Source organism: Erpetoichthys calabaricus, chromosome 5 (genome assembly GCF_900747795.2).
Source record: "Erpetoichthys calabaricus chromosome 5, fErpCal1.3, whole genome shotgun sequence".
NCBI classification, from domain to species: domain Eukaryota; kingdom Metazoa; phylum Chordata; class Cladistia; order Polypteriformes; family Polypteridae; genus Erpetoichthys; species Erpetoichthys calabaricus.
Genome location: NC_041398.2, coordinates 29887542 through 29902603, shown reverse-complemented (window position 1 = coordinate 29902603; position 15062 = coordinate 29887542). Strand labels below are relative to the sequence as shown.

At 38.4% G+C, this 15062-nt stretch overlaps 20 non-coding genes across 20 annotated transcripts; all 20 read left to right on the top strand.

The window, feature by feature from the left end:
* The first annotated feature begins 376 nt into the window (after window positions 1-376).
* trnag-ucc (transfer RNA glycine (anticodon UCC)) lies at window positions 377-448 on the top strand. Its single transcript has one exon. It is a non-coding gene; the product is annotated as a tRNA-Gly (tRNA).
* A 941-nt stretch (window positions 449-1389) lies between these two features.
* Window positions 1390-1461, top strand: trnag-ucc (transfer RNA glycine (anticodon UCC)). The gene has a single exon. It is a non-coding gene; the product is annotated as a tRNA-Gly (tRNA).
* A 432-nt stretch (window positions 1462-1893) lies between these two features.
* Window positions 1894-1965, top strand: trnag-ucc (transfer RNA glycine (anticodon UCC)). The gene has a single exon. It is a non-coding gene; the product is annotated as a tRNA-Gly (tRNA).
* A 933-nt stretch (window positions 1966-2898) lies between these two features.
* On the top strand, window positions 2899-2970 carry trnag-ucc (transfer RNA glycine (anticodon UCC)). Its single transcript has one exon. It is a non-coding gene; the product is annotated as a tRNA-Gly (tRNA).
* A 937-nt stretch (window positions 2971-3907) lies between these two features.
* Window positions 3908-3979, top strand: trnag-ucc (transfer RNA glycine (anticodon UCC)). Its single transcript has one exon. It is a non-coding gene; the product is annotated as a tRNA-Gly (tRNA).
* Window positions 3980-4411: 432 nt separating this feature from the next.
* Window positions 4412-4483, top strand: trnag-ucc (transfer RNA glycine (anticodon UCC)). The gene has a single exon. It is a non-coding gene; the product is annotated as a tRNA-Gly (tRNA).
* A 937-nt stretch (window positions 4484-5420) lies between these two features.
* trnag-ucc (transfer RNA glycine (anticodon UCC)) lies at window positions 5421-5492 on the top strand. Its single transcript has one exon. It is a non-coding gene; the product is annotated as a tRNA-Gly (tRNA).
* Window positions 5493-5924: 432 nt separating this feature from the next.
* trnag-ucc (transfer RNA glycine (anticodon UCC)) lies at window positions 5925-5996 on the top strand. The gene has a single exon. It is a non-coding gene; the product is annotated as a tRNA-Gly (tRNA).
* A 436-nt stretch (window positions 5997-6432) lies between these two features.
* Window positions 6433-6504, top strand: trnag-ucc (transfer RNA glycine (anticodon UCC)). Its single transcript has one exon. It is a non-coding gene; the product is annotated as a tRNA-Gly (tRNA).
* A 432-nt stretch (window positions 6505-6936) lies between these two features.
* On the top strand, window positions 6937-7008 carry trnag-ucc (transfer RNA glycine (anticodon UCC)). Its single transcript has one exon. It is a non-coding gene; the product is annotated as a tRNA-Gly (tRNA).
* A 433-nt stretch (window positions 7009-7441) lies between these two features.
* trnag-ucc (transfer RNA glycine (anticodon UCC)) lies at window positions 7442-7513 on the top strand. The gene has a single exon. It is a non-coding gene; the product is annotated as a tRNA-Gly (tRNA).
* A 433-nt stretch (window positions 7514-7946) lies between these two features.
* trnag-ucc (transfer RNA glycine (anticodon UCC)) lies at window positions 7947-8018 on the top strand. Its single transcript has one exon. It is a non-coding gene; the product is annotated as a tRNA-Gly (tRNA).
* A 926-nt stretch (window positions 8019-8944) lies between these two features.
* trnag-ucc (transfer RNA glycine (anticodon UCC)) lies at window positions 8945-9016 on the top strand. The gene has a single exon. It is a non-coding gene; the product is annotated as a tRNA-Gly (tRNA).
* A 433-nt stretch (window positions 9017-9449) lies between these two features.
* Window positions 9450-9521, top strand: trnag-ucc (transfer RNA glycine (anticodon UCC)). The gene has a single exon. It is a non-coding gene; the product is annotated as a tRNA-Gly (tRNA).
* A 432-nt stretch (window positions 9522-9953) lies between these two features.
* trnag-ucc (transfer RNA glycine (anticodon UCC)) lies at window positions 9954-10025 on the top strand. Its single transcript has one exon. It is a non-coding gene; the product is annotated as a tRNA-Gly (tRNA).
* A 940-nt stretch (window positions 10026-10965) lies between these two features.
* trnag-ucc (transfer RNA glycine (anticodon UCC)) lies at window positions 10966-11037 on the top strand. Its single transcript has one exon. It is a non-coding gene; the product is annotated as a tRNA-Gly (tRNA).
* Window positions 11038-11469: 432 nt separating this feature from the next.
* trnag-ucc (transfer RNA glycine (anticodon UCC)) lies at window positions 11470-11541 on the top strand. The gene has a single exon. It is a non-coding gene; the product is annotated as a tRNA-Gly (tRNA).
* A 922-nt stretch (window positions 11542-12463) lies between these two features.
* Window positions 12464-12535, top strand: trnag-ucc (transfer RNA glycine (anticodon UCC)). The gene has a single exon. It is a non-coding gene; the product is annotated as a tRNA-Gly (tRNA).
* A 432-nt stretch (window positions 12536-12967) lies between these two features.
* Window positions 12968-13039, top strand: trnag-ucc (transfer RNA glycine (anticodon UCC)). The gene has a single exon. It is a non-coding gene; the product is annotated as a tRNA-Gly (tRNA).
* Window positions 13040-13471: 432 nt separating this feature from the next.
* Window positions 13472-13543, top strand: trnag-ucc (transfer RNA glycine (anticodon UCC)). Its single transcript has one exon. It is a non-coding gene; the product is annotated as a tRNA-Gly (tRNA).
* Window positions 13544-15062: the final 1519 nt, after the last annotated feature.

Here is a 15062-nt window from a genome sequence, read left to right as displayed (position 1 = left end):
AACTTAGTTATGCACTATGATAAGTCTGTACTGGGTATGCTGTATATTGGCAAGAAGTGCAGTGTCATTAAGTGTAAGTTTCTACAGGAATGAAGTATCTGACGTATCAAATCACTCGTAATTCTTTTCAGACGTTGTGAAGAACCTTATTACTACAACGAAAAAAAAATAAGAAACGTTAAATAACTTATTTCTGCTAAATTGGCTAATTTACATGAAAGGTGACTCTGGACGTCAAATCCAATCTCTACGTCCTGCATTCACAGTAAAAACAAAACCCATCCGGCCGTTACCGAGTCATATCCTATTTCATAACGAATCTGGGAAAAAAACTCGATGAATTTAATGGGAAAATACAAGCAAATGTCTGTCACTTGCATTGGTGGTATAGTGGTTAGCATAGCTGCCTTCCAAGCAGTTGACCCGGGTTCGATTCCCGGCCAACGCAACACTGCAGTTTTAATACGAGCTCCGGCAAAGTTAAATGCATTGTTACTAATGTCTAACTAACTTAGTTATACACTATGATAAGTCTGTACTGGGTATACTGAATATTGGCAAAAAATGCAGTGTCTTTAAGTGTAACTTTCTACAGGAATGAAGTATCTGACGTATCAAATCACTCGTAATTCTTTTCAGACGTTGTGAAGAACCTTATTACTACAACGAAAAAAAAATAAACGTTAAATAACTTATTTCTGCTAAATTGGCTAATTTACATGAAAGGTGACTCTGGACGTCAAATCCAATCTCTACGTCCTGCATTCACAGTAAAAACAAAACCCATCCGGCCGTTACCATGTCATATAGTATTTCATAACGAATCTGGGAAAAAAACTCGATGAATTTAATGGGGAAATACAAGCAAATGTCTGTCACTTGTGTTGGTGGTATAGTGGTTAGCATATCTGTTTTCCAAGCAGTTGACCTGGGTTTGATTCCCGGCCAACCCAACACTGCAGTTTTAATACTAGCTCCGGACAAGTTAAAGGCATTGTTAGTAACGTCTTACTAACTTAGTTACGCACTATGATAAGTCTGTACTGGGTAAACTGAATATTGGCAACAAATGCAGTGTCTTTAAGTGTAAGTTTCTACAGGAATGAAGTATCTGACGTATCAAATCACTCGTAATTCTTTTCAGACGTTGTGAAGAACCTTATTACTACAACGAAAAAAAAATAAGACACGTTAAATAACTAATTTCTGCTAAATTGGCTAATTTACATGAAAGGTGACTCTGGACGTCAAATCCAATCTCTACGTCCTGCATTCAAAGTAAAAACAAAACCCATCCGGCCGTTACCGAGTCATATCCTATTTCATAACGAATCTGGGAAAAAAACTCGATGAATTTAATGGGAAAATACAAGCAAATGTCTGTCACTTGCGTTGGTGGTATAGTGGTTAGCATAGCTGCCTTCCAAGCAGTTGACCCGGGTTCGATTCCTGGCCAACGCAACACTGCAGTTTTAATACGAGCTCCGGCCAAGTTAAATGCATTGTTACTAACGTCTTACTAACTTAGTTATGCACTATGATAAGTCTATACTGGGTATACTGTATATTGGCAAGAAATGCAGTGTCTTTAAGTGTAAATTTCTACAGGAATGAAGTATCTGACGTATCAAATCACTCGTAATTCTTTTCAGATGTTGTGAAGAACCTTATTACTACAGCGAAAAAAAATAAACGTTAAATAACTTATTTCTGCTAAATTGGCTAATTTACATTAAAGGTGACTCTGGACGTCAAATCCAATCTCTACGTCCTGCATTCACAGTAAAAACAAAACCCATCCGGCCGTTACCGAGTCATATCCTATTTCATAACGAATCTGGGAAAAAAACTCGATGAATTTAATGGGGAAATACAAGCAAATGTCTGTCACTTGCGTTGGTGGTATAGTGGTTAGCATAGCTGCCTTCCAAGCAGTTGACCCGGGTTCGATTCCCGGCCAACGCAACACTGCAGTTTTAATACGAGCTCCGGCCAAGTTAAATGCATTGTTACTAATGTCTTACTAACTTAGTTATGCACTATGATAAGTCTGTACAGGGTATACTGAATATTGGAAATAAATGCAGTGTCTGTAAGTGTAAGTTTCTACAGGAATGAAGTATCTGACGTATCAAATCACTCGTAATTCTTTTCAGACGTTGTGAAGAACCTTATTACTACAACGAAAAAAAATAAACGTTAAATAACTTATTTCTGCTAAATTGGCTAATTTACATGAAAGGTGACTCTGGACGTCAAATCCAATCTCTACGTCCTGCATTCACAGTAAAAACAAAACCCATCCGGCCGTTACCGAGTCATATCCTATTTCATAACGAATCTGGGAAAAAAACTCGATGAATTTAATGGGTAAATACAAGCATCCGTCATTTGTGTTGGTGGTATAGTGGTTAGCATATCTGTTTTCCAAGCAATTGTCCTGGGTTTGATTCCCGGCCAACACAACACTGCAGTTTTAATACTAGCTCCGGCCAAGTTAAATGCATTGTTAGTAACGTCTTACTAACTTAGTTATGCACTATGATAAGTCTGTACTGGGTATACTGAATATTGGCAACAAATGCAGTGTCTTTAAGTGTAACTTTCTACAGGAATGAAGTATCTGACGTATCAAATCACTCGTAATTCTTTTCAGACGTTGTGAAGAACCTTATTACTACAACAAAAAAAAAATAAACGTTAAATAACTTATTTCTGCTAAATTGGCTAATTTACATGAAAGGTGACTCTGGACGTCAAATCCAATCTCTACGTCCTGCATTCACAGTAAAAACAAAACCCATCCGGCCGTTACCGAGTCATATCCTATTTCATAACGAATCTGGGAAAAAAACTCGATGAATTTAATGGGGAAATACAAGCAAATGTCTGTCACTTGCGTTGGTGGTATAGTGGTTAGCATAGCTGCCTTCCAAGCAGTTGACCCGGGTTCGATTCCCGGCCAACGCAACACTGCAGTTTTAATACGAGCTCCGGCCAAGTTAAATGCATTGTTACTAATGTCTTACTAACTTAGTTATGCACTATGATAAGTCTGTACTGGGTATACTGAATATTGGCAAAAAATGCAGTGTCTTTAAGTGTAACTTTCTACAGGAATGAAGTATCTGACGTATCAAATCACTCGTAATTCTTTTCAGACGTTGTGAAGAACCTTATTACTACAACGAAAAAAAAATAAACGTTAAATAACTTATTTCTGCTAAATTGGCTAATTTACATGAAAGGTGACTCTGGACGTCAAATCCAATCTCTACGTCCTGCATTCACAGTAAAAACAAAACCCATCCGGCCGTTACCGTGTCATATCCTATTTCATAACGAATCTGGGAAAAAAACTCGATGAATTTAATGGGGAAATACAAGCAAATGTCTGTCACTTGTGTTGGTGGTATAGTGGTTAGCATATCTGTTTTCCAAGCAGTTGTCCTGGGTTTGATTCCCGGCCAACACAACACTGCAGTTTTAATACGAGCTCCGGCCAAGTTAAATGCATTGTTAGTAACGTCTTACTAACTTAGTTATGCACTATGATAAGTCTGTACTGGGTATACTGAATATTGGAAATAAATGCAGTGTCTTTAAGTGTAAGTTTCTACAGGAATGAAGTATCTGACGTATCAAATCACTCGTAATTCTTTTCAGACGTTGTGAAGAACCTTATTACTACAACGAAAAAAAATAAACGTTAAATAACTTATTTCTGCTAAATTGGCTAATTTACATGAAAGGTGACTCTGGACGTCAAATCCAATCTCTACGTCCTGCATTCACAGTAAAAACAAAACCCATCCGGCCGTTACCGAGTCATATCCTATTTCATAACGAATCTGGGAAAAAAACTCGATGAATTTAATGGGAAAATACAAGCAAATGTCTGTCACTTGCGTTGGTGGTATAGTGGTTAGCATAGCTGCCTTCCAAGCTGTTGACCCGGGTTCGATTCCCGGCCAACACAACACTGCAGTTTTAATGCAAGCTCTGGCCAAGTTAAATGCATTGTTACTGACGTGTTACTAACTTAGTTATGCACTATGATAAGTCTATACTGGGTATACTGTATATTGGCAAGAAATGCAGTGTCTTTAAGTGTAAGTTTCTACAGGAATGAAGTATCTGACGTATCAAATCACTCGTAATTCTTTTCAGATGTTGTGAAGAACCTTATTACTACAGCGAAAAAAAATAAACGTTAAATAACTTATTTCTGCTAAATTGGCTAATTTACATGAAAGGTGACTCTGGACGTCAAATCCAATCTCTACGTCCTGCATTCACAGTAAAAACAAAACCCATCCGGCCGTTACCGAGTCATATCCTATTTCATAACGAATCTGGGAAAAAAACTCGATGAATTTAATGGGGAAATACAAGCAAATGTCTGTCACTTGCGTTGGTGGTATAGTGGTTAGCATAGCTGCCTTCCAAGCAGTTGACCCGGGTTCGATTCCCGGCCAACGCAACACTGCAGTTTTAATACGAGCTCCGGCCAAGTTAAATGCATTGTTACTAATGTCTTACTAACTTAGTTATGCACTATGATAAGTCTGTACAGGGTATACTGAATATTGGAAATAAATGCAGTGTCTGTAAGTGTAAGTTTCTACAGGAATGAAGTATCTGACGTATCAAATCACTCGTAATTCTTTTCAGACGTTGTGAAGAACCTTATTACTACAACGAAAAAAAAATAAACGTTAAATAACTTATTTCTGCTAAATTGGCTAATTTACATGAAAGGTGACTCTGGACGTCAAATCCAATCTCTACGTCCTGCATTCACAGTAAAAACAAAACCCATCCGGCCGTTACCGAGTCATATCCTATTTCATAACGAATCTGGGAAAAAAACTCGATGAATTTAATGGGTAAATACAAGCAAATGTCTGTCACTTGTGTTGGTGGTATAGTGGTTAGCATATCTGTTTTCCAAGCAGTTGACCTGGGTTTGATTCCCGGCCAACACAACACTGCAGTTTTAATACGAGCTCCGGCCAAGTTAAATGCATTGTTAGTAACGTCTTACTAACTTAGTTATGCACTATGATAAGTCTGTACTGGGTATACTGAATATTGGCAAGAAATGCAGTGTCTTTAAGTGTAAGTTTCTACAGGAATGAAGTATCTGACGTATCAAATCACTCGTAATTCTTTTCAGACGTTGTGAAGAACCTTATTACTACAACGAAAAAAAATAAACGTTAAATAACTTATTTCTGCTAAATTGGCTAATTTACATGAAAGGTGACTCTGGACGTCAAATCCAATCTCTACGTCCTGCATTCACAGTAAAAACAAAACCCATCCGGCCGTTACCGAGTCATATCCTATTTCATAACGAATCTGGGAAAAAAACTCGATGAATTTAATGGGGAAATACAAGCAAATGTCTGTCACTTGCGTTGGTGGTATAGTGGTTAGCATAGCTGCCTTCCAAGCAGTTGACCCGGGTTCGATTCCCGGCCAACGCAATACTGCAGTTTTAATACGAGCTCCGGCCAAGTTAAATGCATTGTTACTAACGTCTTACTAACTTAGTTATGCACTATGATAAGTCTGTACTGGGTATACTGAATATTGGCAAAAAATGCAGTGTCTTTAAGTGTAACTTTCTACAGGAATGAAGTATCTGACGTATCAAATCACTCGTAATTCTTTTCAGACGTTGTGAAGAACCTTATTACTACAACGAAAAAAAATAAACGTTAAATAACTTATTTCTGCTAAATTGGCTAATTTACATGAAAGGTGACTCTGGACGTCAAATCCAATCTCTACGTCCTGCATTCACAGTAAAAACAAAACCCATCCGGCCGTTACCGAGTCATATCCTATTTCATAACGAATCTGGGAAAAAAACTCGATGAATTTAATGGGGAAATACAAGCAAATGTCTGTCACTTGCGTTGGTGGTATAGTGGTTAGCATAGCTGCCTTCCAAGCAGTTGACCCGGGTTCGATTCCCGGCCAACGCAACACTGCAGTTTTAATACGAGCTCCGGCCAAGTTAAATGCATTGTTACTAACGTCTTACTAACTTAGTTATGCACTATGATAAGTCTGTACTGGGTATACTGAATATTGGCAAAAAATGCAGTGTCTTTAAGTGTAAGTTTCTACAGGAATGAAGTATCTGACGTATCAAATCACTCGTAATTCTTTTCAGACGTTGTGAAGAACCTTATTACTACAACGAAAAAAAAATAAGACACGTTAAATAACTTATTTCTGCTAAATTGGCTAATTTACATGAAAGGTGACTCTGGACGTCAAATCCAATCTCTACGTCCTGCATTCACAGTAAAAACAAAACCCATCCGGCCGTTACCGAGTCATATCCTATTTCATAACGAATCTGGGAAAAAAACTCGATGAATTTAATGGGGAAATACAAGCAAATGTCTGTCACTTGCGTTGGTGGTATAGTGGTTAGCATAGCTGCCTTCCAAGCAGTTGACCCGGGTTCGATTCCCGGCCAACGCAACACTGCAGTTTTAATACGAGCTCCGGCCAAGTTAAATGCATTGTTACTAACGTCTTACTAACTTAGTTATGCACTATGATAAGTCTGTACTGGGTATACTGAATATTGGCAAGAAATGCAGTGTCTTTAAGTGTAAGTTTCTACAGGAATGAAGTATCTGACGTATCAAATCACTCGTAATTCTTTTCAGATGTTGTGAAGAACCTTATTACTACAGCGAAAAAAAATAAACGTTAAATAACTTATTTCTGCTAAATTGGCTAATTTACATGAAAGGTGACTCTGGACGTCAAATCCAATCTCTACGTCCTGCATTCACAGTAAAAACAAAACCCATCCGGCCGTTACCGAGTCATATCCTATTTCATAACGAATCTGGGAAAAAAACTCGATGAATTTAATGGGGAAATACAAGCAAAAGTCTGTCACTTGCGTTGGTGGTATAGTGGTTAGCATAGCTGCCTTCCAAGCAGTTGACCCGGGTTCGATTCCCGGCCAACGCAACACTGCAGTTTTAATACGAGCTCCGGCCAAGTTAAATGCATTGTTACTAATGTCTTACTAACTTAGTTATGCACTATGATAAGTCTGTACAGGGTATACTGAATATTGGAAATAAATGCAGTGTCTTTAAGTGTAAGTTTCTACAGGAATGAAGTATCTGACGTATCAAATCACTCGTAATTCTTTTCAGACGTTGTGAAGAACCTTATTACTACAACGAAAAAAAAATAAACGTTAAATAACTTATTTCTGCTAAATTGGCTAATTTACATGAAAGGTGACTCTGGACGTCAAATCCAATCTCTACGTCCTGCATTCACAGTAAAAACAAAACCCATCCGGCCGTTACCGAGTCATATCCTATTTCATAACGAATCTGGGAAAAAAACTCGATGAATTTAATGGGGAAATACAAGCAAATGTCTGTCACTTGCGTTGGTGGTATAGTGGTTAGCATAGCTGCTTTCCAAGCAGTTGACCCGGGTTCGATTCCCGGCCAACACAACACTGCAGTTTTAATACGAGCTCCGGCCAAGTTAAATGCATTGTTACTAACGTCTTACTAACTTAGTTATGCACTATGATAAGTCTGTACTGGGTATACTGAATATTGGCAAAAAATGCAGTGTCTGTAAGTGTAAGTTTCTACAGGAATGAAGTATCTGACGTATCAAATCACTCGTAATTCTTTTCAGACGTTGTGAAGAACCTTATTACTACAACGAAAAAAAAATAAACGTTAAATAACTTATTTCTGCTAAATTGGCTAATTTACATGAAAGGTGACTCTGGACGTCAAATCCAATCTCTACGTCCTGCATTCACAGTAAAAACAAAACCCATCCGGCCGTTACCGTGTCATATCCTATTTCATAACGAATCTGGGAAAAAAACTCGATGAATTTAATGGGGAAATACAAGCAAATGTCTGTCACTTGTGTTGGTGGTATAGTGGTTAGCATAGCTGCTTTCCAAGCAGTTGACCTGGGTTTGATTCCCGGCCAACACAACACTGCAGTTTTAATACGAGCTCCGGCCAAGTTAAATGCATTGTTACTAACGTCTTACTAACTTAGTTATGCACTATGATAAGTCTGTACTGGGTATACTGAATATTGGCAACAAATGCAGTGTCTTTAAGTGTAAGTTTCTACAGGAATGAAGTATCTGACGTATCAAATCACTCGTAATTCTTTTCAGACGTTGTGAAGAACCTTATTACTACAACGAAAAAAAATAAACGTTAAATAACTTATTTCTGCTAAATTGGCTAATTTACATGAAAGGTGACTCTGGACGTCAAATCCAATCTCTACGTCCTGCATTCACAGTAAAAACAAAACCCATCCGGCCGTTACCGAGTCATATCCTATTTCATAACGAATCTGGGAAAAAAACTCGATGAATTTAATGGGAAAATACAAGCAAATGTCTTTTACTTGCTTTGGTTGTGTAGTGTTTAGCAGAGCTGCCTTCCAAGCTGTTGACCCGGGTTCGATTCCCGACCAACACAACACTGCAGTTTTAATACGAGCTCCGGCCAAGTTAAATGCATTGTTACTAACGTCTTACTAACTTAGTTATACACTATGATAAGTCTATACTGGGTATACTGTATATTGGCAAGAAATGCAGTGTCTTTAAGTGTAAGTTTCTACAGGAATGAAGTATCAAATCACTCGTAATTCTTTTCAGATGTTGTGAAGAACCTTATTACTACAGCGAAAAAAAATAAACGTTAAATAACTTATTTCTGCTAAATTGGCTAATTTACATTAAAGGTGACTCTGGACGTCAAATCCAATCTCTACGTCCTGCATTCACAGTAAAAACAAAACCCATCCGGCCGTTACCGAGTCATATCCTATTTCATAACGAATCTGGGAAAAAAACTCGATGAATTTAATGGGAAATACAAGCAAAAGTCTATCACTTGCGTTGGTGGTATAATGGTTAGCATAGCTGCCTTCCAAGCAGTTGACCCGGGTTCGATTCCCGGCCAACGCAATACTGCAGTTTTAATACGAGCTCCGGCCAAGTTAAATGCATTGTTACTAACGTCTTACTAACTTAGTTATGCACTATGATAAGTCTGTACAGGGTATACTGAATATTGGAAATAAATGCAGTGTCTGTAAGTGTAAGTTTCTACAGGAATGAAGTATCTGACGTATCAAATCACTCGTAATTCTTTTCAGACGTTGTGAAGAACCTTATTACTACAACGAAAAAAAAATAAACGTTAAATAACTTATTTCTGCTAAATTGGCTAATTTACATGAAAGGTGACTCTGGACGTCAAATCCAATCTCTACGTCCTGCATTCACAGTAAAAACAAAACCTGTCTGGCCGTTACCGAGTCATATCCTATTTCATAACGAATCTGGGAAAAAACTTCGATGAATTTAATGGGAAAATACAAGCAAATGTCTGTCACTTGCGTTGGTGGTATAATGGTTAGCATAGCTGCCTTCCAAGCAGTTGACTCGGGTTCGATTCCCAGCCAACGCAACACTGCAGTTTTAATACGAGCTCCGGCCAAGTTAAATGCATTGTTACTAACGTCTTACTAACTTAGTTATGCACTATGATAAGTCTGTACTGGGTATACTGAATATTGGCAAAAAATGCAGTGTCTTTAAGTGTAAGTTTCTACAGGAATGAAGTATCTGACGTATCAAATCACTCGTAATTCTTTTCAGACGTTGTGAAGAACCTTATTACTACAACGAAAAAAAATAAACGTTAAATAACTTATTTCTGCTAAATTGGCTAATTTACATGAAAGGTGACTCTGGACGTCAAATCCAATCTCTACGTACTGCATTCACAGTAAAAACAAAACCCATCCGGCCGTTACCGAGTCATATCCTATTTCATAACGAATCTGGGAAAAAAACTCGATGAATTTAATGGGAAAATACAAGCAAATGTCTGTCACTTGTGTTGGTGGTATAGTGGTTAGCATAGCTGCCTTCCAAGCAGTTGACCCGGGTTCGATTCCCGGCCAACGCAACACTGCAGTTTTAATACGAGATCCGGCCAAGTTAAATGCATTGTTAGTAACGTCTTACTAACTTAGTTATGCACTATGATAAGTCTGTACTGGGTATACTGAATATTGGCAAAAAATGCAGTGTCTTTAAGTGTAAGTTTCTACAGGAATGAAGTATCTGACGTATCAAATCACTCGTAATTCTTTTCAGACGTTGTGAAGAACCTTATTACTACAACGAAAAAAAAATAAGACACGTTAAATAACTTATTTCTGCTAAGTTGGCTAATTTACATGAAAGGTGACTCTGGACGTCAAATCCAATCTCTACGTCCTGTATTCAAAGTAAAAACAAAACCCATCCGGCCGTTACCGAGTCATATCCTATTTCATAACGAATCTGGGAAAAAATCTCGATGAATTTAATGGGAAAATACAAGCAAATTTCTTTTACTTGCTTTGGTGGTGTAGTGGTTAGCAGAGCTGCCTTCTAAGTTGTTGACCCGGGTTCGATTCCCGACCAACACAACACTGCAGTTTTAATACGAGCTCTGGCCAAGTTAAATGCATTGTTACTAACGTCTTACTAACTTAGTTATGCACTATGATAAGTCTGTACTGGGTATACTGAATATTGGCAAAAAATGCAGTGTCTTTAAGTGTAAGTTTCTACAGGAATGAAGTATCTGACGTATCAAATCACTCGTAATTGTTTTCAGACGTTGTGAAGAACCTAATTACTACAACGAAAAAAAATAAACGTTAAATAACTTATTTCTGCTAAATTGGCTAATTTACATGAAAGGTGACTCTGGACGTCAAATCCAATCTCTACGTCCTGCATTCACAGTAAAAACAAAACCCATCCGGCCGTTACCGAGTCATATCCTATTTCATAAGGAATCTGGGAAAAAAACTCGATGAATTTAATGGGGAAATACAAGCAAATGTCTATCACTTGCGTTGGTGGTATAGTGGTTAGTATAGCTGCCTTCCAAGCTGTTGACCCGGGTTCGATTCCCGGCCAACGCAACACTGCAGTTTTAATACGAGCTCCGGCCAAGTTAAATGCATTGTTACTAACGTCTTACTAACTTAGTTATGCACTATGATAAGTCTGTACTGGGTATACTGAATATTGGAAATAAATGCAGTGTCTTTAAGTGTAAGTTTCTACAGGAATGAAGTATCTGACGTATCAAATCACTCGTAATTGTTTTCAGACGTTGTGAAGAACCTTATTACTACAACGAAAAAAAATAAACGTTAAATAACTTATTTCTGCTAAATTGGCTAATTTACATGAAAGGTGACTCTGGACGTCAAATCCAATCTCTACGTCCTGCATTCACAGTAAAAACAAAACCCATCCGGCCGTTACCGAGTCATATCCTATTTCATAACGAATCTGGGAAAAAAACTCGATGAATTTAATGGGGAAATACAAGCAAATGTCTGTCACTTGCGTTGGTGGTATAGTGGTTAGCAGAGCTGCCTTCCAAGCTGTTGACCCGGGTTCGATTCCCGGCCAACGCAACACTGCAGTTTTAATACGAGCTCCGGCCAAGTTAAATGCATTGTTACTTACTTAGTTATGCACTATGATAAGTCTGTACAGGGTATACTGAATATTGGAAATAAATGCAGTGTCTGTAAGTGTAAGTTTCTACAGGAATGAAATATCTGACGTATCAAATCACTCGTAATTCTTTTCAGACGTTGTGAAGAACCTTATTACTACAACGAAAAAAAAATAAACGTTAAATAACTTATTTCTGCTAAATTGGCTAATTTACATGAAAGGTGACTCTGGACGTCAAATCCAATCTCTACGTCCTGCATTCACAGTAAAAACAAAACCCATCCGGCCGTTACCGTGTCATATCCTATTTCATAACGAATCTGGGAAAAAAACTCGATGAATTTAATGGGTAAATACAAGCATCCGTCATTTGTGTTGGTGGTATAGTGGTTAGCATATCTGTTTTCCAAGCAGTTGTCCTGGGTTTGATTCCCGGCCAACACAACACTGCAGTTTTAATACGAGCTCCGGCCAAGTTAAATGCATTGTTACTAACGTCTTACTAACTTAGTTACGCACTATGATAAGTCTGTACTGGGTATACTGAATATTGGCAACAAATGCAGTGTCTTTAAGTGTAACTTTCTACAGGAATGAAGTATCTGACGTATCAAATCACTCGTAATTCTTTTCAGACGTTGTGAAGAACCTTATTACTACAACGAAAAAAAATAAACGTTAAATAACTTATTTCTGCTAAATTGGCTAATTTACATGAAAGGTGACTCTGGACGTCAAATCCAATCTCTACGTCCTGCATTCACAGTAAAAACAAAACCCATCCGGCCGTTACCGAGTCATATCCTATTTCATAACGAATCTGGGAAAAAAACTCGATGAATTTAATGGGAAAATACAAGCAAATGTCTGTCACTTGCGTTGGTGGTATAATGGTTAGCATAGCTGCCTTCCAAGCAGTTGACTCGGGTTCGATTCCCGGCCAACGCAACACTGCAGTTTCAATACGAGCTCCGGCCAAGTTAAATGCATTGTTACTAACGTCTTACTAACTTAGTTATGCACTATGATAAGTCTGTACTGGGTATACTGAATATTGGCAAGAAATGCAGTGTCTTTAAGTGTAACTTTCTACAGGAATGAAGTATCTGACGTATCAAATCACTCGTAATTCTTTTCAGACGTTGTGAAGAACCTTATTACTACAACGAAAAAAAATAAACGTTAAATAACTTATTTCTGCTAAATTGGCTAATTTACATGAAAGGTGACTCTGGACGTCAAATCCAATCTCTACGTCCTGCATTCACAGTAAAAACAAAACCCATCCAGCCGTTACCGAGTCATATCCTATTTCATAACGAATCTGGGAAAAAAACTCGATGAATTTAATGGGAAAATACAAGCAAATGTCTGTCACTTGTGTTGGTGGTATAGTGGTTAGCATAGCTGCCTTCCAAGCAGTTGACCCGGGTTCGATTCCCGGCCAACGCAACACTGCAGTTTTAATACGAGATCCGGCCAAGTTAAATGCATTGTTAGTAACGTCTTACTAACTTAGTTATGCACTATGATAAGTCTGTACTGGGTATACTGAATATTGGAAATAAATGCAGTGTCTTTAAGTGTAAGTTTCTACAGGAATGAAGTATCTGACGTATCAAATCACTCGTAATTGTTTTCAGACGTTGTGAAGAACCTTATTACTACAACGAAAAAAAATAAACGTTAAATAACTTATTTCTGCTAAATTGGCTAATTTACATGAAAGGTGACTCTGGACGTCAAATCCAATCTCTACGTCCTGCATTCACAGTAAAAACAAAACCCATCCGGCCGTTACCGAGTCATATCCTATTTCATAACGAATCTGGGAAAAAAACTCGATGAATTTAATGGGAAAATACAAGCAAATGTCTGTCACTTGTGTTGGTGGTATAGTGGTTAGCATAGCTGCCTTCCAAGCAGTTGACCTGGGTTCGATTCCTGGCCAACGCAACACTGCAGTTTTAATGCAAGCTCCGGCCAAGTTAAATGCATTGTTACTGACGTCTTAGTAACTTAGTTATGCACTATGTTAAGTCTGTACAGGGTACAGGCCCGGTGTTAGGTATTATGGGGCCCTAGGCGAAAGGGGGGTCCAGGGGCCCTCTGAGGGGGGCGGAGCCCCCCTGGAAGCTCTGTGAAATGTGTGAAAATTAGACCAAGGTGTCGATCCGGGGCCCTAGGCGGTCGCCTACTTCGCCTATGCCTAAGGCCGGGCCTGATTGGGACAAATAATGCTGTAGTATATTTAAGTATATATGACAATTGCTCATTCGGACAATTTGTTTTGGGGGCCCCCAAGAAGGCGGGGGCCCTAAGCTATAACTTGTGTAGCTTACACATAAATCCTGCACTGGGGGTGTGAGCTGCTGCCTTCAACTGCTTTGTGCCGTGGTGGTTCGCATACTTAAAAGCCAAACAGCCCTTTTGATTTGTTTGCTTTTCTCTATGTGACATTCTGTGCTCCTGACGCGCACTCCTTTGAATAGGAAGATATGTTTGCATTCTTTTAATTGTGAGATGGAACTGTCATCTCTGTCTTGTCATGGAGCACAGTTTAAACTTTTGAAAAAGAGACAAATGTTTGTTTGCAGTGTTTGAATAACGTTCCTGTCTCTCTACAACCTCCTGTGTTTCTGCGCAAATCTGTGACCCAAGCATGACAATATAAAAATAACCATATAAACATATGGTTTCTACTTCGCGGATTTTCTTTTTTCGCAGGTGGCTCTGGAACGCAACCCCCGCGATGAAGGAGGGATTACTGTATAGCACTTTATTGGCATTCAGCATTGAATGTTTATAGACGTATTTGACTTTTTAGAAGCTGATTAATTGAGAATGACTAATGCCAAAGTGAAAGTTGATCTCTGAGTCGGGAGGAGTGGTGGTGCAAAGGAAGAGTGTTTTGTGCTTGTGTGTTTACTTGTAGGACTGTGTTGTGCCTATGGGACACGGGAAAGACGTGCCCCACAGGTGAAGAAAAATATACATGCTTCCGGAGTGAGTCTGTGTTGGGTCAAATTTAATGTGATTGGTTTTAATTACAAATATAAAACACAAAATATTTGATTGGGTAAGAATTTACCCCCTTTAATGTAACATGCCTAAATCATTAATTGATGCACCAATCGGTTTTAAATGTCACAAAATTAATCAAATTGACATCACTTGTCACCATCCACACTGTCCACAATAACTGAGTGACTATGCAAGAAGACGAATATGGAGGTAGGCAATCAAAAGAGTTACAAGAACTCTGAAGGAGTTACAAGCTACAGTGGTTCAAGACTGAACAGTCTGTGCTTCATCAATCACAAGCTTATGAGAGAGTGGCAATGAGAAACATGCACAGGACATCTTGGTTAGAGTTTGCCAGTAGGCACACCTGAAGAAAGGAGGTTCTATGGTCTGACAAAACCAACATGGAACTTTTATTTATTTCATACACTTTATTTATCCCAGAGAGGAA